Source organism: Xenopus laevis, chromosome 4L (genome assembly GCF_017654675.1).
Source record: "Xenopus laevis strain J_2021 chromosome 4L, Xenopus_laevis_v10.1, whole genome shotgun sequence".
NCBI lineage: Eukaryota > Metazoa > Chordata > Amphibia > Anura > Pipidae > Xenopus > Xenopus laevis.
This window is the reverse complement of record NC_054377.1, coordinates 47,745,371-47,770,621: the sequence shown is the minus strand read 5'-3', so window position 1 is coordinate 47,770,621 and position 25,251 is coordinate 47,745,371. Positions and strand designations below refer to the sequence as shown.

The following is a 25,251-nucleotide window of genomic DNA, read 5'->3' as shown; positions in this document are numbered from 1 at the left end:
GAATCAGAACCTATGCAGATTGGGATAGCGCGGGGAGCCTTATCAGCAGAAGAAAGACTCCGATGTAGATGTCTCAATTTATGTCTTTACTGTGGCCAATCGGGGCACATTCTCCGTAATTGTCCAATTCGTCCTAAGGGTAATCCGCTTCCTTACTCTGGGGAACTTTTGTTCCCCAATCATCTGTTCCGATGAACTCATTTCTGATCATACACCTCTCTTTACAGATGAATTCAAAAAAATTTGAAGTAGACGCCATTGTTGACTCTGGGGCCTGTGGCTGCTTCATGAATAAGACTTTTGCATTATCACATAAAATTCCTTTAATTTCTAAGTCTCAGCCACTCAGCATCAAGCTTGCTGATGGCACACTGACGTCTTCTGACTCTATTTCTTTTGAGACAACGGTTCTTTTTGCTTCTCATGTCAAGCATTATGAAAGAATAAAATGTGACGTGATGGACTCATTACTGTTCCCTGTTATTCTGGGTTTGCCTTGGTTGAAGCGTCATAATCCAACAATTGATTGGCATAGAAGTACCGCAGTTTTTAATTCATCTTTTTGTCAACAGAACTGCCACTCGGCTCTACGGCTAAAAGAGCTTATTCTTCTGAAGAATGAAGAACTTCAAGCAGTACCTATCTGTTATCATGAGTTCCTGGATGTTTTCGATAAAAAAGGGGCTGATTCTCTACCCCCTCATAGAGACTATGATTGTCCTATCTACCTTCTCCCAGGAGCTCCTATTCCTTTCGGCAGGATTTATCCACTCTCTGAACCCGAACTTCAAACACTCAAGAAATACATTGATGAAAATCTGGAGAAGGGGTTCATCAGGGCTTCCACTTCACCCGCTGGGGCCAGAATTTTCTTTGTTGAAAAGAAGGACCACACATTAAGGCCGTGTATCGATTATAGAGATCTAAACGAGATCACAATCAAAAACCGTTACCCTTTACCACTCATTCCAGAGCTTTTTCAAAGGTTGGGTCAAGCCAAAATTTTTTCCAAATTAGATCTCAAGGGGGCTTATAATTTGATAAGGATACGCAAGGGAGATGAATGGAAGACAGCTTTTCGTTCCCGTTATGGCCATTTCGAATACACAGTTATGCCGTTTGGTCTTTGCAACGCCCCCGCTACTTTTCAACATTTTGTAAATGATATTTTCCGTGATTTACTGGATCAATTCGTTATTGTGTACCTGGACGATATTTTGATTTTTTCTTCTTCTTTGGAACAACATCGTGAACATGTTAAAGAAGTTCATCGTTTGAGAAAACATCATCTTTATGCAAAGGCCTCTAAATGTGAGTTCGAGAAATCTTCTATTGAATTTTTGGGATTTGTTGTTTCTGCTTCGGGATTTCGGATGGATGGAAGCAAAGTGGATGCAATTCTTAAATGGCCTCCTCCTAAGGATCGTAAAGGAGTTCAAAGATTTGGGGGTTTTGCCAATTTCTACAGAAAATTTAATAAAAAATTTTCCACCATAATCAAACCAATCACAGACTTAACTAGTCTCAAGAGAAGATTCTGTTGGTCTCCTTGTACTCAGGAAGCATTTGAAAAGCTGAAAGCATTTTTCACCTCTGCTCCAATTCTTATTCATCCGGATCCCTCTAGGCCTTTTTTACTCAAAGTGGATGCTTCCGAAGATGCTGTGGGAGCAATTCTTTCCCAGAGAATAGGTGCTAAGGACATTGTCCATCCAGTTGCCTTCTTCTCAAAGAAGCTTAGTGCTACTGAAAGGAATTATGGAAAGGAATTATGGGTGATCGAGAGCTACTTGCTATCAAGTATGCTTTAGAAGAATGGCGGCACTTATTGGAAGGAACACTGCATCCTATCTTAATTTTTACAGATCACAAGAATCTGGAGTACCTAAGATCAGCTAAATGACTAAATCCCCGTCAAGCCAGATGGGCTCTGTTCTTTTCTCGGTTCCAGTTCCACATTACTTATAAGCCCAGTTCAAAGAATGTGAAAGCTGATGCCCTTTCACGTCAATTTTCTGAAATAGAGACGACAATCTTTCCTACGACCATTCTTCATTCAAAGAATTTTTTACTGCTGCAGTCTTCTTTTCTCAAAGAGGTAGAAAAGATTCAGCAATCCATTGAAGACTACCCACATTCTAAGTCCTTACATATAAAAGATGGAACTCTGTTTTATGAACAACGAATTGTTGTGCCTACTTCGCTTCGAGGTGAAGCTTTGAGACTTATGCATGATCATCCTTTGGCAGGTCACTCAGGAATCAGGAAAACTTTGGATCTGGTGAGGCGTTTTTTCTGGTGGCCATCTGTGGTGAAGGATTGCATTTCTTATGTACGCTCCTGTGAAAATTGTGCCAGATCAAAAACATCGCATCTTAAACCGATGGGACTCTTAAAACCATTACCACCACCTAAAGCACCGTAGAGTTCCATATCTATGGACTTTATTGTGGAACTTTCTCCTTCTAGTAAGTTCAATACTATTTTTGTCGTGGTAGATCGGCTTACAAAATTGGCCCATTTTATACCACTTCCCCATCTTCCTTCAGCGTCTGAGACTGCAGATGTCTTCATCAAGGAGATAGTTAGTCTTCATGGTTTGCCCCGAGAGATTATTTCCGATAGAGGCACACAATTTACTTCCAAATTCTGGTCTACACTTTGTAAATATCAGGGAATCTCTCTACTCAAATCCTCTGCTTATCTTCCTCAGACCAATGGGCAGACGGAGAGGACGAATCAGACGTTGGAACAGTATATCCGGTCTTTCTCTACATATGCACAGGATAATTGGGCCTCGATTCTTCCCCTGGCTGAATTCTCATATAACAATTCCATTCATTCTTCCACAAAACAGACACCCTTTTTCTCCAATTTTGGATTTCATCCTACGATGTTTCCCGGTATCTTGCCTGAAGTCTCGCTTCCTTCGGTCCAACACAGATTATCTTTTCTGAAGGAGAACGTTGAGGTGTTACAACAGTCGATTTACAAGGCTCAACTCCAGTTTAAAGATTTTGCTGACCAAAAACGAGATGCAGATCCTGGGTTTCAAGTAGGCGAGAGGGTTTGGTTAGCCACCACAAACCTTCACCTTCCTCATCCATCGAAGAAGCTGGCTCCTAAGTTTGTGGGTCCTTTTTTAATTAAGAGGTGCATTAATTCTGTTACGTTTGAACTGGAACTCCCAGTTTCTATGAAAATACACCCTGTATTCCATGCCTCCTTACTGAAGAGGTTCCATCCAAGTCCATTTCCCAATCAACATCAGGTTCCTGCTCCCCCTATCATTTGCCAAGATGGGATTGAATTTGAAGTAGGACAAGTTTTGGATTCCCGGCTCCGTTGGGGGAAATTACAATACCTGATCAAGTGGAAGGGGTTTCCAGATGAGGAGAATTCCTGGGAACCTGTTGGAAATGTCCACGCTCCAAGACTTATCAAAGCCTTTCACAAGAGTCATCCTGAGAAGCCTTACAAGGGTGTCCGGAGGCCACCCCTAAGGGGGGGGGCAATGTGAGGACTCAGCGTGCATGAGCGTACACGCCAAGACGGACGCCGGCGCAAATGCGCGTGCGTCTTCGCGCGCCGAAACGGACGCGGGCGCAAAAATGCCCGCTAACGTGAACGTGCAAGGCATGATGACGCAGGACGCAGGCGTCATTACGTTTGGCGCCAAAATACCCCTTTAAAAGGATGCTCATGGAAAGGCTCTGTGCTTGTTGATAATTTAACCTGCTCCTGAACGTTTGGAAACTTTGACCCTTGATTCTGGTTTTGACTCGGCTTTGGATATCGACTTTCGACTGAACTCCGCCTGCATTTGACCCCAGCCTGTTTATCCGTTACGACTGAACTCTGCATGCATTCGACCTTGGCCTGCTTCCCGATTACGACTGAACTCCGCCTGCCTGACCCGGCCTGCCCCTCGACTATTCTTCTGCCTACTCCATCTGATTACTGTTGTCTACTATATCTTGTGTCACTCCTGCTGGACCTCATCTCCTCACATCTGGACAGGTGAGGCCTGACACATGGGGGCTTATTTGCTTTTTCCCAGGTGCAAGTGCAGGAGTACATAACTGAAACATCTAGGGCCCATGCACTTAGTACTTGTTCCTAAGCCAACAGTCTGCATAGGCTGTGCTCTGCCCAATCATTCTTCCTAGCCTGCATGTTTGAACTAAACTCAAACTAGGGGGCATTCTAGAAGATGGCCACATGCAGCTTTGAGTTCATTTTTTGCACCTTGCTTGTTACCCCAGGCTACTCAAATAAAATCCATGGTGTAGTAAACAGCACACAGGCACAAACTATCCATTTGCTTTTCGTGTAGGCTTCTCAACAGGCAGCAAACTTCATGCTTGCTGCAAATCTTACAAAGAGAAAAAAAATACCACCCAGAGTGCACAGAAAGTAGCTTATGACTTCACCATAATGTTTTTTTTTACTGTAGGAATCTCACAATATATATACTAAAACATGTAATGCTTGAGATTTCTGTAATAGAAACACTATGGTGAAGTCATAAGCTGATATTTCCTTTCTATTTATAGGAGTCGTAAACAGTACTAGCTTAAAATGTGATGCTGCATACATATGAAAAAGAAGCTGCAAGTTTTGGCCCTTTTTTGAGTCTATTTACGATACATAACAATTCATATGTGGGTGTTAAGTGGAAGCAAAGTATTTGCTGCTAATGACCTAATACTGTTTACTGCATACCCTTCCTTTTCCATCCATGTTTCATATGTACATCTCACTCACTCCCATCCCTCTTCCATCCTATCTTTCAACTGCTTTTCTTCATATTTTTTACTATAAAGGTATGGGATCCATTATCCAAAAAACCCATTATACAAAAATCTCCAAATTACAGCAAGGTAATTTTCCATTGATTGATTTTTAATCAAAGAATTTGAAATGTAAAAACATATTTCCTTTTTCTTTGTAATAACAAAACAATACCTTGTAATTTGGTTTATTTAGGGGGTTATTTATTAAAATCCAAATATTGAAATCTCTGCCATCTCAGACTGTTGAGGTTCTGTATAAGTCGATGGGAGAGGCACCTATTTCAAGCTGTAGTTTCCATGGTTTACGCTGGGTTCAGCCCGAAAGTCTGACTTTTTAGGGGTTTTCAGGCAAAAACTTAAAATTCAAGCAAATCGGGAAAAAAGACAGAAAATGTGAGCAATTTGAGAAAAAATGTATGGTTTTGTTCAATTTAATCATGTTTTTCCACGATCCACATTAAATTAAATTGATATTTTAACAAATAAACTAAAAACAGGTAATGGGAGTTTGGTCATTTTTTTTAAAATAAAATATGTGATAAATTCAGATTTAGTAACTAACCGCTAAAAATTTGTGTTTTTCGCTTCCCTACTAGTGATGAGCAAACAATTTTTGCCATGAAATGGAGGCAAATTTCAGCATTTAGCCTTCGACAGATTTTATCAAGAAACTGCGTCAAAAATTTGCCAAGAAAAAATGCTCATTCACTTCAATGCATTTGAAGTGAGATAAAATTTGAAAAAAAAAAAAAAAATGCATAGATTTTTATGCATTTGGAGTGAGGAAAAAATACTTTAGAGAAAAACACCCATTGACTTGCACTTGGAGTAAGAAAAAAAGTTGCCCATAGACTCAAACATTTTGCTACAAAAAAGATGTCACAACTAAAAGTCGCCAATAGACTTTAATGTGTTTTGCAAATTTTCCAGGAGCTTTGCAAATTTTTCAGCTACCGTATATACTCTAGTATAAGCCGACCCGAGTATAAGCTGAGGTACCTAATTTTACCTACAAAAACTGGGAAAACTTATTGACTCAACTATAAGCATAGACACAAATACAGCCTTGTCTCCCAGCAGCGCACATTCTGCCAAAGCGACCCCCCCAGTGATCAACCGGACTTCTTTGCAAAGTTGATGGTGACAGAGAATTGCCAAACGGATTACTGTGTGCATTGTCCCACTGTCCCACTACCATGTGCAGAGGGTGCTGTGTGATATTGCCATCACTGTTAATCTTTCGTATAACCAACAGAGGGCGCTGTGTAATATTGCCATCACTGTTAATCTTTCGTATAACCAACAGAGGGCACTGTGTGATATTGCAGTCACTGTTATTCTTTCATATAACCAACAGAGGGCGCTGTGTGATATTACAGTCACTGTTATTCTAATAACCAACAAAGGGCACACTGTTATTCTTTCATATAACCAACAGAGGGTGCTGTGTGATATTGCAGTCACTGTTATTCTTTCATATAACCAACAGAGGGTGCACTGTTATTCTTTCATATAACCAACAGAGGGTGCTGTGTGGTGTGATATTGCAATCACTGTTATTCTTTCATATAACCAACAGATGGCGTTGTGTGATATTGCAGTCACTTATTCTTTCATATAACCAACAGAGGGTGCTGTGGGATATTGCAGTCACTGTTATTCTTTCATATAACCAACAGATGGCGCTGTGTGATATTGCAGTCACTGTTATTCTTTCATATAACCAACAGAGGGCGCACTGTTATTCTTTCATATAACCAACAGAGGGCGCTGTGTGATATCGCAGTCTCTCCCCAAGCGAACTGTTGGTATAGGAATGATTAAAAGTGACTGCAATCTCAGCTACTGCCCGCTGATTCGAATATAAGCCAAGGTAGACTTTTTCAGCACATTTTGGATGCTGAAAAACTCGGCTTATACTCGAGTATATACGGTAAGTAAAATGGGGCAGATTCGCTCTACACTATTCCCTACTTTTCTTTGGGCTTCTTTGGTCCTGTTGGCTCTCTGGGGCTTTCTGCATTTTTCTGAGTTTTGACACTCTTCTTTCACTTGTGCATAATGCATTTGCAGCCGCTACTGTTTTTACTGACTCCTTAACTGGTCACCAGATCTAGTACTGTAGCAATATGAACTGCAGTGGCATAAAAATGATCCTTTATACACAGAATATTCTGCATATGCACATTTACTGGATATCTGTATATGTCTCTTTATATATATTTACTAGCACATGCGAAAAATTTAAATAATCAACAAAGTACAGTTTTTTATATAGCAAGATATCTTCTTTTTACTAACAACACAGTAATATGTGCTGTACAGTAAAATTATATTAGCTTCTGTATCTTCACAGAATCTACAATTGCTAAACCATGCTGCAGTTCTCTACCTGCAATTGTATTTTAATATCCCATTTAAGTGCATGTGTCCCTTTTTATAGAAACTGTTTATTTCTTGTTTGCAGTGCAATAATATGCTGAAAAATATCAGCGACACATACAGGGATTTTTATATTTTACTTTAGCTGTTATAAAGAAAATCTGGTTTAACATGAATGATACGACTTTTACATTTTATAATGCTACGGGAATGCAATTTTTATTGGGCAGCACATTTTAGTTTTGATTTTCTGTTCTACAACTTCTATTCATGTTTTCAGTAGCTGGCCAAAGCTCATGTAATACACAGGAGGACCTGCTCTGAGTGCTCAGAGTTAGTAGTGCAAATGAAAATTGTTCCCACTGCACTATTTAAACACATAAAGCTATTTCGAATATAACTAGCTCAGAGAATGCATGAATATCTTTTTTAAATTTGTATTTGTCAATAATATATAATGGCTTTTAAATAAATTTCTTTTAAAGGAAAAGTATACCTTATTTATAGAAGATGAGATTACTTCTAATTTTCTTGTACCACATGCACAAATTATTCATGCTTTGCAACTGATTTCCAAACCAACTGCAAATTCTTCTAAATACCCCTGTATTGCATGAACTCATATTCATCTCTATGCCACGGTATATAATGAAAACTCAACGTTATCTGCATGCCCCTGTATTCCATGAAAGTCAAAGCTAACATATGCCACAGTTTGACACCTGTATTAAGTCATCAATTGACCTAGAAATGCACAGGCTAAAAATTCCCTTGTGGTCAGATCACTGAAATTTGGTCATCGTTTTGTGTGTCCCAGTTTCACTAATATTAAGTTAATAAATGCTGGTAATAACGAGCCAGATAACCTTCCCTTAGACCATGTATGTCTAGGTTATTCTGTATTGTTAGCATTATTGTTTTGTTTTTATATTAGTTAGAAATGCCAATGGTTGCTCTTAGGCAAAGGGCAGACAGTGTTTTGGATTGGCTGCTCTCAGCAACTGTGCACATTTTTATACGGCTGAGGTCTTTTTAGGTCGACCTCCACTCCACTGCATGTGACTGCACACAAACATTGTATTGAATTCAAAGGAGATGGGGTAAGGATCCTCTTCTATCAGCCTTAAAAAAAGTACGCAGTCCGAGAGCAGAGGAGCCAATGTACCATTTGCCCTTGGCCTTAAGAGGTAACCTCATCAAAAGCTTTCTATAAATGAGAAAACTTGAAATGTTTTTTCCAAACTAATAGATAGGTCTTGGAACCTAGATTTGTATGCATAGGACAAATTGCATTTGGTTATTTAGAACATCATATCTAAATTCTCCAAACATAAGAACAGGAAATCAAAGGACAATATAAAATGTGTGAATTTAAACAAAATACTGCTGTAAATGCCATAGCTGGTTTTAGGTGTATCCTGCGGAGATTGGTTCATGGTGGAAGTGATAAAATGGGAACTGTTCCAGTGTCAAAGTTGTATAAAGTGGAGTCCCCTTACAGTTACAGGTTTAGCAAGTGTCCTGACATCCCTGCATTCCTAGATAACAAACAAACAAACAAAGAACAAGAGGAATTTATATTGGTTTCCCGCTAAGTACTAATGGCACACAATGTGTGTTTTTTTTAGTAGTGATTCTTTCAAGTTATGTACCCGCTACTAGATTTTGGAACATTTTGGATATCTCAGACATGGGGTTGAATATCCACAGGATAGAAAGACATTCTACAATTCAATATTTTATATGGGAATCATTAATCTTATTTTGAATGTGACAGTGGGATTAGTAGTTCATTGATAGTCTAATAAATTCCATTTGAAATAACCAATGTTCCAAATGATTTGCTTATCTGTTAGTGTGGGTTGGACATGGTTTAGTATCTATAGACACCAGTTTGCTTAGCATAAAATAAGGCATTTCCAGTGGCAATCAGTACTTCATGAGAAAGAATATGACGTATTTAGGAAAGTCAGTGAACTATGAAGCAAGAAAATAATCCAGCAATCATATTTTATTTCCACATTATATCACTAAGCAGGCTCTTTTGGGTCAATAGCAATACATTATCTCAGTATGATATAAACAGAGCATGAAGTCATTTTTCTTCACAGCAGGGTACTGTAGATCTTGCAACACTATGCTCACATACCTAATGCCTTATTACAATGTATTGTATTTGCAATCTACATTTCAAATGGTAGAATTGCAAAAATGTGAGATGGTAGAGCCGACGAGTAATGTACTGTACTTCAGTTCCTTTTTGCTGTGTGCTAGTCAAGTGAAAGGTCACATGTAGAGAGGGCATGACTTGCAGCCCTAGAATAAGGTGTCAGCTAATTTCTTTATCATTAACTAATGTTTACTACCCTTTGGGGCAGATTAATCAAGGGTCGAATTTAGAGGGTTAAAAAACCCTCGAATTCGACCCTCGAAGTAAAATCCTTTGAATTGGAATATCGAATTCGAAGGATTTTAGCGCAAAATGGAACAATTCGAACGATTTTAAGCGATCGGTCAAATGATTTTTATTCGATCAAAAAAACCTTAGAAAAGTGCCCTAACCCGATGGGCTAACATTGGACTTCGGTAGGTTTAAAGTGGCGAAGTATAAAGTCGAAGTTTTTTTTAAAGAGACAGTACTTCGACTATCGAATGGTCGAACGATTTTTTACTTCGAATCGTTCAAATCATTCAATTGAATTTGACGAATTCGATGGTTGAAGTACTCAAAAAGTTACTTTGAAATTCGAATATTTTTTCATTCAAATTATTCACTCGAGCTTAGTATATCTGCCCCTATATGTAGATTTGACATATTCTGCAGCACATTCCAAAGATTATACAAGACTTTCAAGTTAAGGGACATGTACAGGGCAGTATGGGAAACACCTGCATGCCTCCTCTCATTAATCCAATGTGGCCAAATGACAGTTTGTAATAATTTAACAAGCAATTCAAACTCACTACTACTTCCTTAGTTTAGTATCTCAGAGGGACTGTGGATGATTCAGTGTGCCTGCATTCATGCATAGCTCCTCAGGCAGCGATTTATCCAAGTAAAAAAGAAAGGTAGGGCACATTTCCTTATTAAGCAAGATAAAAACCTCTGTTTATTAATCCATTGAAACACACAGGTGGCTGCTGTAGAATGGACGCCTATGGGAATTTTTTCTTTTATGTCTCAAATGTACACAACACTATATTTATGGGGAAAATTAAGGAATCTGTACTCTGGAAATTATACCAGCACAAAATTGTATCTCTTCTACACAGAAAAACTTATTGGAGTGCTCAGTGTGAGTGCATGGCTTGACCTGGTGGAGATAATCAAGTTCACGTTAAAGTGTTGCAACCTTATCAAGTGTAAATCATTAAATCAAAATTACAACTATTACCAACTATTTTTTTGACTAAACAATAGGAAGTCACATCCATTAAGAACCAACGTCATAGTGAAACCTTTATGGAAATCATCCTTATGGTAGTAAATGTACCATATTGGATTTGTAAAAATATACAACACCACAAAATAATGCAGATAAAAATGAAAAATGCATTGGTCAATGGGCTTTTTTCTTGGTGTTTTTTTTTTAAACAAAATGCATTGAAGTCCATGGGTGTTTTTTTTTTTTCCTTGGGTTTTTTTTTTTTTTTTTTTTCTACGAATCCATGACTGGCAAAAGATTTCACTCATCACTAATAGTCATGTGTTCTGGGAATATTATACATGGTTAGCTCTGTAGCAAGCCTTAATTTATTCCGTGTCATTTTGAAATTAACAATGGCTTGATATTATTCACTTTCACAATAGCTGCACATCACAGATTGGTGTGGCAATCATCTAGAAATTGTTATTGTAAATATAGAAAAATATGCAGAAGCTTGACATGGCCGTCACAAATGGATATAAATTGTAGAGGCCATGAAATACTCCTTTCTACCATAAAACAATTATTAATGCACCTAATCCTGCACTGCATAAACAGTTTCAGGGGAGTTTGTACATCTATATGGTTCAAAGCTAGTGATGAGTGATTCTTTCTTTTGACATGTGTGGTTTAGCCACCGAGAAATGTTTTGTGAAATAGTGCCACAAATTCACCATGCAGTGAGTTTCACATGTAGTACGCACCAAAGATGCATGGTACAAATAAGAAAAATGTGCATGTCATTTTATCTTCCCCTCTCCTTTCACATTAACAAAAGTGATTTGAGCAATTTGGATTTGAGCACCCAGTTATCTTTTTGTGGTAGATTTTTTTTTACCTGTGTTTGTTAACTAGTAAAATATACATTAAAGATGGTACTTCATGGTTAAACGGCCAATCAGTAATCAGATTTAAACAGCCACCTATAAGTTAGAAAACAAAAGCAAATATCTGATTGGTTGCTATGGGCAACATCTCCAGAAATCTCTCCAAATATCTACCTCCAAGGTTAGTAAACAGCCCCTTAGTTACCTAGGGGCAGATTTATTAAGGGTCGAATAGTAAGTCGAATAGTAAATTCAAATGTAAATTTTCTAAAAAAATTTTTGTTCAAAACTCTCAAATTTGAATTGTGAATTATGCAAACTTGATTTGAATTTTAATTTGAATATGAATTAAAATTTCGAGATTTATCAAACCTATACCCTGGGAATAATTTTAATTTGACAATTCGCCAACAAAAACCTGCCATGTTCATGTCAATGGAAAAGGTCCAGTGACCCATTTGAAGATGTTAATAGCCTTATTGACATTCAAGTTTTTTTAGAGGAAAAAAATTGGATTCGATTTTAGTACAATTTGATTCAAATTCAGTTCGAGTTTTCGGGTCTGCAATATTCGTTCACGTTTTAGATATTCTATTTTTTTTTCCGTAAAATAAACTCCCAATCGAATATCGAGGATATTTGAATTTATTCGAGTCCACATGATTTCAAAATTGACCTTTGAAAAATGGCCCTCCTGGTGTATTAAAAGAAACTACAGGTATTGGACCTATTATCCGGAATCATCGGGACCTGGGGCTTTCCGGATAACGGGTCTTTCCGAAATTTGGATCTTCACACCTTAAGACTACTAGAAAATCATGTAAACATGAAATAAACCCAATAGGCTGGTTTTACTTCCAATAAGGATTAATTAAATCTTAGTTGGGAACAAGTAAAAGTTACTGTTTTCTTACTACAGACAAAAAGGAAATCATTTTTAAAAATTTGGATTATTTGATTATAAATGGAGTCTATGGGAGACGGCCTTTCCGTAATTCGGAACTTTCTGGATATTGGGTTTCCGGATAATGGATCCCATACCTGTATTACCAATCCACCAGAGGTAATCTGGAGGTCCTCTAACAATGTAGGGCATGTGTGTAGTAGTACAGCTAGTGAAAAACTAAAGTGTTTTTGTCTTCCCATTGACTCCAATGCAATTCGGTGAATTTTAAAGACGGTTTGCTAATTTTGACTTGAAAGTTAGGAAAATTTTTTATTGGTTGCCCTTATTTTGCCACGAAAAAAACGCCCATAAACTTTTATGTGTTTTGCTCATTTTCAGCGAAGTGAAACAGAACAGATTCGCTCATCACTATTCAAAGCAGTTGTAGGATAGTATTCTGGTTTCCTTTGCCGAGAATGTCAGTAGACAGCATAACTATTGGAATGGTTTCACTCAGGATGGATTAGACATATGTTCCTCTATTTTTTGGTTAATATCCTAACCTTGATGTTGCAAAATAGACTGGAGTCAGTGCCCAGTTACCTTCTTCAAAAAACCACCAAATGTCCACTTTCACAAGCAATGTTACCACAGTTGGTGTGCATAAGTCACTTTGTCCACAACCAAATGGATTATTACTCCTTAAAGAGATACTGAAACCAGAAAATAAACATTTAGTTTGCATGCTATTTATAATTCTACCATAAAAGTATTTGCCTGATGCTTTTACATTACCTTTCTTACCCCCATGTTCCTCTATGAGGGGACTGCCATATTTGTGCAGCAGGAGTCTGGTTTAGGAACTTAAAGTAACAATTACTTAAAAAAGCAGAATTATCAATGAAAAACATGACCTATAGGTAAATTTTAACGTAGAATAATCTTTTGAAAATAAAATGTATAGTGTCAGTATCACTTTAAGTAAGTAAGTTGTTTTTCAAACAAGTAATCCTGCATCTATTCATACTACTACTGCATATCTTAAATACATCCCAATAACCTCAGTATCTCAGTTAATTAATATAATAAGAGACTGAGAGCCATACTGAGCTAGGCATTGTTCATGGTCTATATCTGACAAAGAAGCTCAGATCTCAGATAACAGTTCATTCACGTCTTTTTCTTTCATTAGCTTAAATAGTAACAGCATACTGCAAAAACAGAACTCCGATATGCTCCAATATAGCATAGATTTGTTAATAGTTATTAGCAGTTGTTTGGGGTATTAAGATGTGTCATTCTAAATCACTTACTGTATATTATATATATATATATATATATATATATATATATATATATATATATATATATATATATATATATATATATATATATAGTATCAGACTTTTATAACATAACCAAATGGCTACAACTGTCCTGTTTGTTTAATCTGCCTCAAAAGAGCAATTATTTGGTAATTTGTTAAATACTGACAATTTCCATTTTAGTGGCTGATTGCTTAGCAATTAACTACTTTTACTATCGTAAAATGTCTGCATATGAAATAATATGACTGCAGATGCTTGCAGTATTAACATTTCTTCCTGCTGTTATGCTCCACCAAGCCTAAACATCTGAAGAAGTTGGGCATAAAATAAGATGGATGGATTCAGATATAAATATTTCCCAAAACTCCCATCAGTATTAGAACACTAAGGGGCAGATTTATCAAGATTCGAATTTCGAGGGTTAATAAACCCTCAAATTCGACCCTCGAAGTTAAATCCTTCGAATTCAAATATCGAATTTGAAGGATTTAGCGCAAATACGTGATAAAATCCTTCGAACGATTTTAAGTGATCGATCGAAGGATTTTTATTCAATAAAAAAAAAAAAGCTTAGAAAAGTGCTGGGGAAGGTCCCCATAGGCTAACATTACAGCTCGGTAGGTTTGAAGTGGCTAAGTATGAAGTCAAAGTATTTTTTAAAGAGACAGTACTTTGACTATCGAATTGTCGAACGATTTTTACTTCGAATCATTAGCATCATTCGATTCGGTCGAATTCGATCAAATTTGACCCATTCGATGGTCGAAGTACCCAAAAAAATACTTCGAAATTCGATTTTTTTTTTCCATTCAAATTCTTCACTCGAGTTTAGTAAATCTGTCCCTAAGTGGCAGATTTATCAAGGGTTGAATTTCGAATTTAGAAAACTTCAAAATTCAAATTAAAAAAGACCAACCAAAAATTTAAAAAAAAAATCAAAGTTTTTTTTGGCTGAATAGGTCAGTTTGGGTCAAATTCGAATAGTACTTATTTAAGTAATAGCACATTCAATCAAATTCGATTGAAAGTTTTTCCAAAAAAAAACTTTAATTTTTCAAAGTCCACCAATTGATTCCAAATAGGCTCTAGAAGGTCCCCCATAGGCTAAAACAGCAATTCAGCAGGTTTTAGATGGTGAATGGGCAGTCACATTTTTAAAGAGACAGTACATGATAAATTTCGATATTCAAATTTTCAAATCGAATTTGGACTATTCCATAGTCGGAAGTAGACAAAAATTAGCTTGAAATTTGATAATTTCTATAAGAATACTTAAAAGGCCATGGGCATCCCCAGAAACTTTTCCAGGGGGCAAAGTAATCAAGTAAAAACAACCTGTTTTTGTAGACTAAGCTTGTATACTAGGTGCCAAGTCTGAAGGAAATTAATTTATTGGAAAAACCAACTTGCTCAAATCATACATAATTCGATAACTAGGGGGGCTGTTAAAGTAGAGAGTATAAACCATGACAATCTGCTGCGTGCAATGCTGCAAAAAATTTTTGGCCATGTGTACTTTGTGAACACACCCCTAAAAACCATGCCTATTTTCCAAAACATGTCTCAGACTTGCAGGTATGATTACAACAAAATAGATAATGAGCCTTTATAATCAAATAAAATAGACAACAAGAATTTTAACCCAGATGTGGTAGTATAATTGCTACAGAAAATGCATAATCAGCATATTAACCCAAGATGTGCCAGTATAATTAGTAAATATAATGGATAATCTGCCTATTAACCCCAGACAAACCAGTACAATTACTAAACAAAATGGATAATGGGCATTTTAACCCCAGATATGCCAGTGTAATTATTACAGAAAAAGGGAAATCAGCATATTAACCACAGACAAGCCAGTACAATCACTGTAGAAATGGCCAATGAGCACTTCCGTAACCCCAGACAAGCTAGTAAGATCACTCAAAAATAGCCAATGAGCACTCCATTAACTCCAGACATTGCCAGTAAGATGAATGCAAAAATGGATAGATTTAAATCATTCCCTCATACATACATGCACAGCCAGAATACCAACAAAGTTTTTTTTCCTGCAGCTCCCAAGCAGCTTGGCTTTTTTTCACTCTCTCTGCCTCCGAAAAAAATGGTGGTACGTTCCACAGTGGCACACATCTTAGATTTTTTCATGAGGAGCAGGGAGCTGAGAAGGACAACTTGGAACATTTAAACAGTGATCTGGGACAGCAGTCTGTTAGCTGAGAGGAATGTAAATTTCCAGGAGGAACAAGTTTCCCCTTGCCCATATTTGCGGATTGTCATGTTAAAGGTTGAAAATACAGTTCATCTCAGTTCACCATAGGAAAACTACTCACTTGTATAAGAGTTTAATGTGTATATTTATCAAAGGGTAAAATCTCAAGAATTATACAATATATAGCCTACTAAATGAAGTTAGTCTATATAATACTGTAATATAAACTATGCATCTGAAATACATCTATTTCATTAAACTTAACTAAGTAGGGATGAAGGGCATTGCAGTTAATACTTCAAAACTACATATTCCATGTCCCAGGATAAAGAGGACTATGTTACACCAATTACATTTTAACTCCCATTGTATATTTCAGTAAGTAGGCTCTGGACTATCCTATAACACATTAAAATAAATGCAATACAAATCAACATCACTGTATAATCATAACAACATTCATGTGTTTGTTTATTTGGCCTAATAGAGTACTTCTTATGTATTTCAATAAGTGAATACAATTTAACATTTGAACATATTTTATTTTTATTTTACAGTGTGCCACAATGGTCCTGTAAAATAAAATTATATTGCCTCATATAAAGCATTCTCTTCAGAATAGCATTATTATTTTTTTATCTCTACAGGATATTTTAATGAATAATATTCACATTCCTTGCCATATCAGAGATACGTTTCTAATTTGAACAAAATGTATCTGTGTATAACTGTGTGTTGTTCAGCGGTATTGAAATCACACAGCTATCGTACATATTACAAAGAGGTGCAATTTCAGGTTATTATGATTTTATTATCTGTACTTACATTACTTAATCTTAATGGTATTGCCAAGATCTTCAAAGCACAATAGGAATATTTCATATATTGCTGACAGTAGAGTTTGATTTAAATATCTTAAAATAGTGTCAAAGGAATTTATAAGTACATAATGCACTTTTAAAAAAAAAGAAAAAGAAAAAAAGATTTTGTGGCAGAATAAGACTGTTTTAGATTATGAAGAAAGTTAAAGAACAAGTAAAGCAGATTTTTTTTTTTATGAAATCCATAGGTTTGTTGGTCCTCTATCAACTCTGTTACTACTGGGGAACCTCAATTTTACATCCCATGATTTTAAGTTCTCTCTCCTTTTACACCATTTTTTTTTATATAATACATAATTAATTTCTCTGATTTTACATTTTCCCAGACTGAACAGAATTTTTTTCTACTCCCCATAAAAGTGTAAAAGGAGGGTTCTACTTGATATATTTTTTTTTCTCTTTTACTTTAGATGCTACTAACCATGTGAGCTACTGTTCTGAAATCCCTGTTAAAGGATCTTAAGTTCTGCTCGCATTAGAGCATGTATACAGAGCAATACTAGATAATGGGCAATTTATGAATGGCAAAACAGCAGTCATTGATGATACTGACTGGTCAGGCTTGTCAAGGTCCAAACAGTGTAGTGTGGATTCGCACACCCTCCTTTCCAATGGATATAGTTATGCCTGGTGCATGTGGGTGGAGGCTCGGCAACCTGTAGTGTAGAAAAAACCTCACGGCACTCAGGTCTGCGTGAGAATTTCAATCATTTATTGAAGCGGAGTGCAATGCAATGTTTAGGGGTAACCCCCTTTGTCAAGCAGGCTTGTCAAGGAACATTAAGAGGCTGTAGGGTACAGGTGAAAGTATATGAATTGGATGATTTATTGGGCTTGTGTCTTTCCTTCACAGGAGGTGCAGGCTAATAGAGCCCACACTCAGATTGGGGGCGTCGGGAGTGTGTGTAGTTTATATCTTTATATTAAACCTGCATTATATTTATAATTTATGGAGTGAATTGATAAGTAACACAAGGAGTACATGACACAACAAGTTGTACAGTTGCATTGTAAATAGCTAACTTGCATTGCATGCTATTGTTTATGCTTAAAAAAAAAAAAAAAAAAAAAACAGTTGGGACTATAAAACATTAAAGATGCCTTTTCTGGAGGAGTGGATTTTCCCTGGCCAAAAGGTGGATAACAAAACCTAGATGCCTGGCTTTAGGAGGGGGACAGTAGGATTGAAGGGACAGCAGTTAACATCTTAGGCTAGTTCCCTGTGCCTGTTGTAATATTAAGGGGGAATCGCAGCCAGCATGCAATACTCAGTTTCTTAGAGAAAGTCAATTTATTTAGAAACTTAAACTCAAAGTAACTTTTCCTCAGCAGAAAGTAAATTAACATACGTATAATAAACAGCTTACTTCAGCTTGTGAAAGTCCTTTGGTTTTACAGTGTCCAAAGTAGGCCTGGTCAGTCCACTTGAGGCCAAACAACAAAACCAGCAAATGTCCAATATTAGCAGGCTTTCTTTCATAGTCCTTTGCACACAAGGATATCTGTTTCAGTCCTTTCCTTTAGCCTGTAGAAAGACTTGCAGCTCACAGGCTCCAGGCACCATTCTCTCCATTCAATTGCACCTGTGACCTGGGTGGAATGGGAAGGCCCATCCTGTAAGTTCCCTCCCCTTCCAGAGTCTGGGCCCTGAAAAACTAAGAAAAAACACAGCAACTGGTGTTGCTGCCAAATAATCCCCAGACTCCTTCCCCGAAATACAAGCTGCTTAAAGGGACCATAGCCCAAATAATGGGGAAATATACCTCCCATCAAGGAGCCAGCCCTGGTGTCCTCTACACTGTTTTTACCCAATTTAATTGTATTGCAATCTATGCTGTACTTTGTTCACTGAACACAGCAATAAATATTTTTATTTTTCTACAAATACTACGAGCCTGGAGATTGTTCTCATACAAGTGAGTCGGTACTAGTTGTTATATTATATTGCTGAATCTAAAGGCAGTAATCTGGTCCTATTCTGACAGGGGAAAACAATAAAAAAAAATTTATTATTTTAAAATGGCTCCTGCGAGTGCTAGGGCACCTGCACTGGAAGGGAGCCCCCGGTGTGGGCAGTCATGTTGTATGGTGTGCATGCACATAATGAGTTCTTTTCCCAGCTCACTTATTATGCACATGTAAGGTCACATATATGTGCATTACAACTGAAAGCTATGGCACAAATTCTCAGTGCAACAAATTGCCTCCAACACTGGGAACACTGGTGCAGGTAGCATAGTACTCACAGGCAATGTTCCCTCTAAGGTAAGTGCTTGTGTGCACACACACAAACTTTAAGGCCAATGCACACATCAACAAATTTTGGTGCGCACAAAGAATTTTGTGTGATAACAAAAAATTTTGTCTTAATTCTGACGTGAGCACAACATTTTTAAAAAATATACACATGTAACAATTTTATTGTGCTCATAGCCAAGAAAAAATTAGGAGTATTGCTCACAGGGGCCATTTAAAGAAAAAAACTATTGCTTCTCTCAAAAAGATTCTCATTGGTTAAGTTCTTGAAAAAACTCAAGATTATTGGCTTTGTTTTATACATACAAAGTACACATTTACACAAAATAATACTACAATCGTACATTTTGTCCATGACTTCACCAAATGAATTTATTTAACTCATCTAATCATGAAGGTTATTAACTCAATTAACAGAGGTGCTAGTTTTTGACACAAGAAAAAAAAAAATATACACAAACACATGCAGATACAGAATTTTGCATTATCCAACAAAAATTATTTTACATATTTGCATGGGTGATTTCAATAGTAATCTTGAGGCTAAAATTTCACATAGTGATCTCATCATATTTCACATTTTTCTCATGAATATCCAATCAAAAATCTTGAGGACAATTGATTACTGCTTTCAGTTGCAAGTAATATGTATTGCCTGGCAGTGTCAGTATGATATATTGATCAATATATGTTTATATTGCACCAATAACAGTATTTCACAATACTTTATAATTGATTACCATTTTACAAGCCCCTGCACCATTTAATTTACAATTTAAGGGCCACAACTACCAATTTACCTATCCTACAATATTAAAAAAAAACTGGTCACCGAGGAAACCTACATAGATATTTGGAGAACTCACAATCATTATACATATAGTGCAGTCATTGAAAATTAAACTAAGAACTCTGGGAAGCCATTTACAACATGTGTTTTAGAATATTTGAAATAAAAAACACAGGTAACCATGCATTGACATATCCTAAAAAGGACAATAAGGTACAATACAGACAACCCAGCATTGCTGAATTTTGTAAATGGAGGGAGCAAATATTTGCTAATACATAAGTAAAAGGCTAATACTGTATTAATATTGTATTCCAGCCATGGATCCTGGTGTAACTAAATTTAGTGTGTGTGTGTGTAAATGTGATTGTAAACTCCATTGGGGTATGGACTACAAATGATACAAAGTCTCTGTAAATCTTTGAATTGCAGGAGGTATCCAGAGAAAATACATTATAGTACCTAGTCAGATGCATCAATTTAATATTGTACTTTTAATTGTAACGATGCACAATTACAGAAAACACACTGCGTCGTAATGCACATGAAAACTGACAATTCTTAGTATCTAGTTAAAACATTTACATTCATATGCAGCTCATTGTGCATCTGTGAAGCAATAAAAATATACATATTTCTAGCTGAAGACACCAGCTATCCAGTGATAATAGAAGAGCTGCAATTATCACCACTATGATTAACATGAAAGCAGAGCAGATATGTTTCAGAAAATTACACCTACAATTCACAATGTACCTTGAGTTATTTATTGGAGAATTTAAGGTATTGGACCTCTAAATGTAGTACTTTAATGATTTGTGACATTCTTCAAGCATGCACAAAAGAGGTTTATCTGCTTCTAAATCATTTCAGAAGGCACAGACCATTGCAAATATGCAGACATTTTGAAATGATATTTGAAATATGCATGCAGGCTTGATAAAGAAAATAACTTTTTGTATTTCTCTTTACAGAAGGCTACTAAGAAGCAAGCAAATGTGAACTTTCTGTATGTATATATTTTTGCATTACAGAAATGCCTGTTATCCTAAATGCAGTACTTCTTTATTAAAAGAGAACATCAGGCCTTAAGACATGTCAATAACAATACAGTATAAAGAGCATTTCCGATGTAGTGCTAGGAGTTAGCCCTTGGCATGCATTTCAATGGGCTGAAGGGTTACATAGTTATATAGTTAAATTGGGTTGAAAAAAGACAAAGTCCATCAAGTTCAACCCCTTGAAATGAAAACCCAGCATCCATACACACACCCTTCCCTACTTTTACATAAATTCTATCTACCCATATCTATACTAACTTCGGAGCTTAGTATCACAATAGCCTTTGATATTATGTCTGTCCAAAAAATCATACAAGCCATTCTTAAAGGCATTAACTGAATCAGCCATCACAACATCACCCGGCAGTGCATTCCACAATCTCACTGTCCTGACTGTGAAGAACCCCCTTAAGTTGCTTCAAATGAAAGTTCTTTTCTTTTCTAGTCTAAAGGAGTGGCCACTGGTACGGTGATCCACTTTATGGGTAAAAAAGTCCCATGGTGTAGGAGAGTGTGACGAATAGTTACCCTGGTGGTCTAGTGGCTTACCGTCTGGCATGCGGGGGCACCCACGTGCCTTTGGCGGGGATGCCCACCAGATGCATCCTGTTCCCTTCAGTGCCAGTGTGCGCCAGCGTGATGACATCATCGCGCAATGGCTTGAAATTCTAAGTATTTAAAGGGACTTGAGAACTCATTGCCCACTGTTAGGTTCTATTAGCTAGTTCCTGGGTGTGTTTTCCTACGTGAATCCTGCTTGATCTTCTGTTGTTTAGCCCTTGCCTGTTTGCCTGACTATTCTGAAATCTGTATCCTGACCCTAGCCTGCCTGATTATTCTGAACTCTCCAACCTGACCTTTGCCTATTTGCTGACTATTCTACACACTCCAATCCTGATCCTAGCCTGTCTGACCATTACTTGAACTCTGCCTGCACTAACCTGGCCTGTCTTCCAAGCTGTGTTGTCTTCCATCCAGTATGCTAGGTGAAATGATTGTGCCCCTTTGCTCATCCAGAACCTTTAGCTTTACTCCTCTCTTAGTAAGACCTGGCGCCATCCAATTAGCTGAGGGCTCCTCCCTAGGTGAAAGGTGTCTGTTAAAGGCAGAAGCAAGAGCCGAGACCAGGGAGCCTAGCATTGGTTCTGGATTTAGGGTGCCGAACGTAATAGTGAGTATGCCGGATGCTTCATCTGTAAGATGTATGGCAGAATCGCAGCGGGTAATTCTAAAAAAAAAAGACACACATAAATGATACTGTCAGATAAGCCAATTAATGGAAAAAGTTTTGTCTTTGTCTACCCCAGAATGCCACATATTTGCAGCCACACAGGGAGATGCACCACTATAGTTGCATCGGAAGCATAAAAGTTAATGCAATTTTGTGTGCACTAGTGATGGATGAATCTGTGATGTTTCGCTTCACTGAAAATTTTGCTTATTTATCAAAGAGTTCGAAAAATAGCGAAAAATTTGCAGAATGCATTGGAGGCACGACTTGAATGGTGTGACAATTTTGACGCAATTGACAATTTTTATACGCATAAATTTGGACACCTCAACAGAGATATTATATCAATACTTAGTTGAGCCTCCTTTTGCAAATGTAACAGGCCTCTAGACACCTCCTATAGCCTTTAATGAGTACCAGGATTCTGGATGGTGGTATTTGTGACCATTTGTACAAAATCTCTCCAGTTCAGTTAAATTTGATGGCTGCTGAGCATGGACAGCCTGTTTCAAATCATCCCATAGATTTTCGATAATATTCAAGTTGGGGGACTGTGACGGCCATTTCAGAATATTGTAATTCTCCGTCTGCATAAATGCCTGTAGATTTTGTAGTGTGTTTTTAGGATCATTGTCTTTTTGGAATTTCCAACCCTTGCTTAACTTCAACTTTGTGACTGATGCTTGAACATTATCTTGAAGAATTTGTTAATATTGTGTTGGATTCATCTGACCCTTGACTTTAACAACGACCCCAGTCCCTGTACTAGCCTCACAGCCCCACAGCATGATGGAACCTCCACCAAATTTGACAGCAGGTAACAGGTGTTTTTCTTGGAATGCAGTGTTCTTCTTCTGCCATGCAAAGTGATTTTTTTATGACCCAATAACTACATTTTTGTCTCATCAGTACAAAGCACTTTGTTCCAAAATAACTGTGCTTGTCTAAATAAGCTTATGCATATAACAAGCAACTATGGGGCAAATTTACTAAACTCCTAAAATTTGCCAGTGACGGCTTCACTCACAGCGCAACACTTCGGCAGACATAGATTCACTAGGACAATGCTAATTCACTAAAATCCGAAGTTACATCCAGGGCGCCGAAAGCTGGCAAAGTTAGCGTTACTGCACCAAGCACAGCAAAGTTGCGCTAGCGTTGCCTAATTTGCATACGGCGGGAAGTTAAAGTTCAATGGACGTATATGTTGCAGCAAATTACACTACACAACCCCGGGAAACCTTAATAAAAGAAAATAGAGTTGTTATATTGCCCTACACATGACCCACTGTATAGTTTATGTGCCATATGTTAGGAAATATTGGGGGGGAGCAGGTTACCCCCCAAAAAATGTACGCTCTTTTGCAGCCTATCACCCTGAAAAAAGGAAAAGACCCAGCATTTTTTGGTGGCTGGCAAAGTTAGCGTTACTGCACCAAGCAAAGCAAAGTTGCGCTAGCGTTGCCTAATTTGCATACGGCGGGAAGTTAAAGTTCAATGGACGTATATGTTGCAGCAAATTACACTACACAACCCCGGGAAACCTTAATGTGCCCTACACATGACCCACTGTATAGTTTATGTGCCATATGTTAGGAAATATTGGGGGGGAGCAGGTTACCCCCCAAAAAATGTACGCTCTTTTGCAGCCTATCACCCTGAAAAAAGGAAAAGACCCAGCATTTTTTGGGACTTAGAAAATTTTTCAACTAAATTTTGAGGAAGTCCTTGCTACTCTATTACACTTTGCCTGGTCTGAGGTGGTGAAGGCAAATCTGGCGCAATAGGTAACGTTTAGTAAAATCTGCACCTTGGTGAATTTGCGTAGTTACATCCATTCACCAGAGCACAAATTCGCCAGGTGTTAGGAAGCAAAGTACCGCTAAAGTCTATCTCCTTCACTAGCAAAGTTACGCCAGTGACCTTTAGTGAATCGGGAAAGTCACTTTGCCCTTTAGTAAATTTGCCCCCAAGTTTGTGGCGTGAATGCAGAAAGGGCTTCTTTCTCATCAACCTGCCATACAGATGTTCTTTGTGCAAATTGTGCTGAATTGTAGAACGATGTATAGATACACTATGTTCTGCAAGATGCTCTTGCAGGTCTTTGGAGGCGATCTTTGGATTGTCTGTAACCATTCTCACAATCCTCCACATATGTTGCTTTGAGGATCCCATGCTGTCAGAGGAGAGTCAAACAGAAGCACAACTTGCAATTGGCCACCTTAAATACCTTTATTCATGATTGGACAAATTGCCTATGGAATTCAAGGCTTAATGAGCTAATCCAACCAATTTGGTGTTGCCAGTAATCAGTATTGAGCAGTTACATGCACTCAAATTAGCAAAATTAGAAGGCTACACAAATTTTTGCACAGCCAGTTTTTCACATTTGATTCATACAACTGAATACTGCTTGACTAAAAGTCTTTGTTCAGAAAACACTACAGTACACCTGATGTTCCTGGGAAATTAAAGACATACCACTGTTATCTTATGAAGTTCAAGGCTTAACAATCTAACCATCTAATTTGGTGTTGCCAGTATTGAGCAGTTACATACATTCAAATTAGCAAAATTACAAGGATACCCAAATGTTCACAGCCAGTTTTTTTTTAATCTAATACAACTGAATACTCATTCCCTAAAAATCTTTGTTCAGAAAAAAACGCCAGTTGTTCCTGGGAAATGAAAGACATACCACTGTTACCTTTTTTGTTGAACGTGGAGTAAATTATTATGCAGGCTGAGAGAGGATCCCAAACTTTTTGATATTACTGTACTTTTGCCATATTCTGGTGATAACACTAATAATAACTGTCATTGACTTTCTCCTTATATATCTCTATTTTTTATTTTTCCTGACCTAACTGCTTCCTTTAAGCTGTTAGTTTGCAGTACACAAACATTTCTCATCTTATCTCATATCATCTTATCAAAACAGTTTATTCATCGTTCTCTTAATCCCTTTCTCTGATACGTCTCTTTGATGAGATACCTCAGGGCCAAACTGAAAATGGGTTCAAGGCTCAGATGCATGGGGAAAGTTCTGGAAAGGTCATTCTATGAGATTTATTTTGACTTATCAAACAGAAACAGTAATAGTTCAGTTTAACCATTTGCCTAATATACTATTATACAGCTGTTCTGATTTAATCTTGTAATAATGGACA

At 37.3% G+C, this 25,251-nt stretch overlaps 1 long non-coding RNA gene across 1 annotated transcript in view; it reads right to left on the bottom strand.

Annotated features, from left to right (window-relative positions):
- The window catches only part of LOC121403009, a 54,168-nt gene extending 35,826 nt beyond the window's left edge, over nt 1-18,342 (bottom strand). Inside the window, exon 1 of the long non-coding RNA XR_005966948.1 lies at nt 18,111-18,342. This is a non-coding gene — a long non-coding RNA (uncharacterized LOC121403009). The remainder of the gene's footprint in view (nt 1-18,110) is intronic.
- Between the last annotated feature and the right edge of the window lie 6,909 nt (nt 18,343-25,251).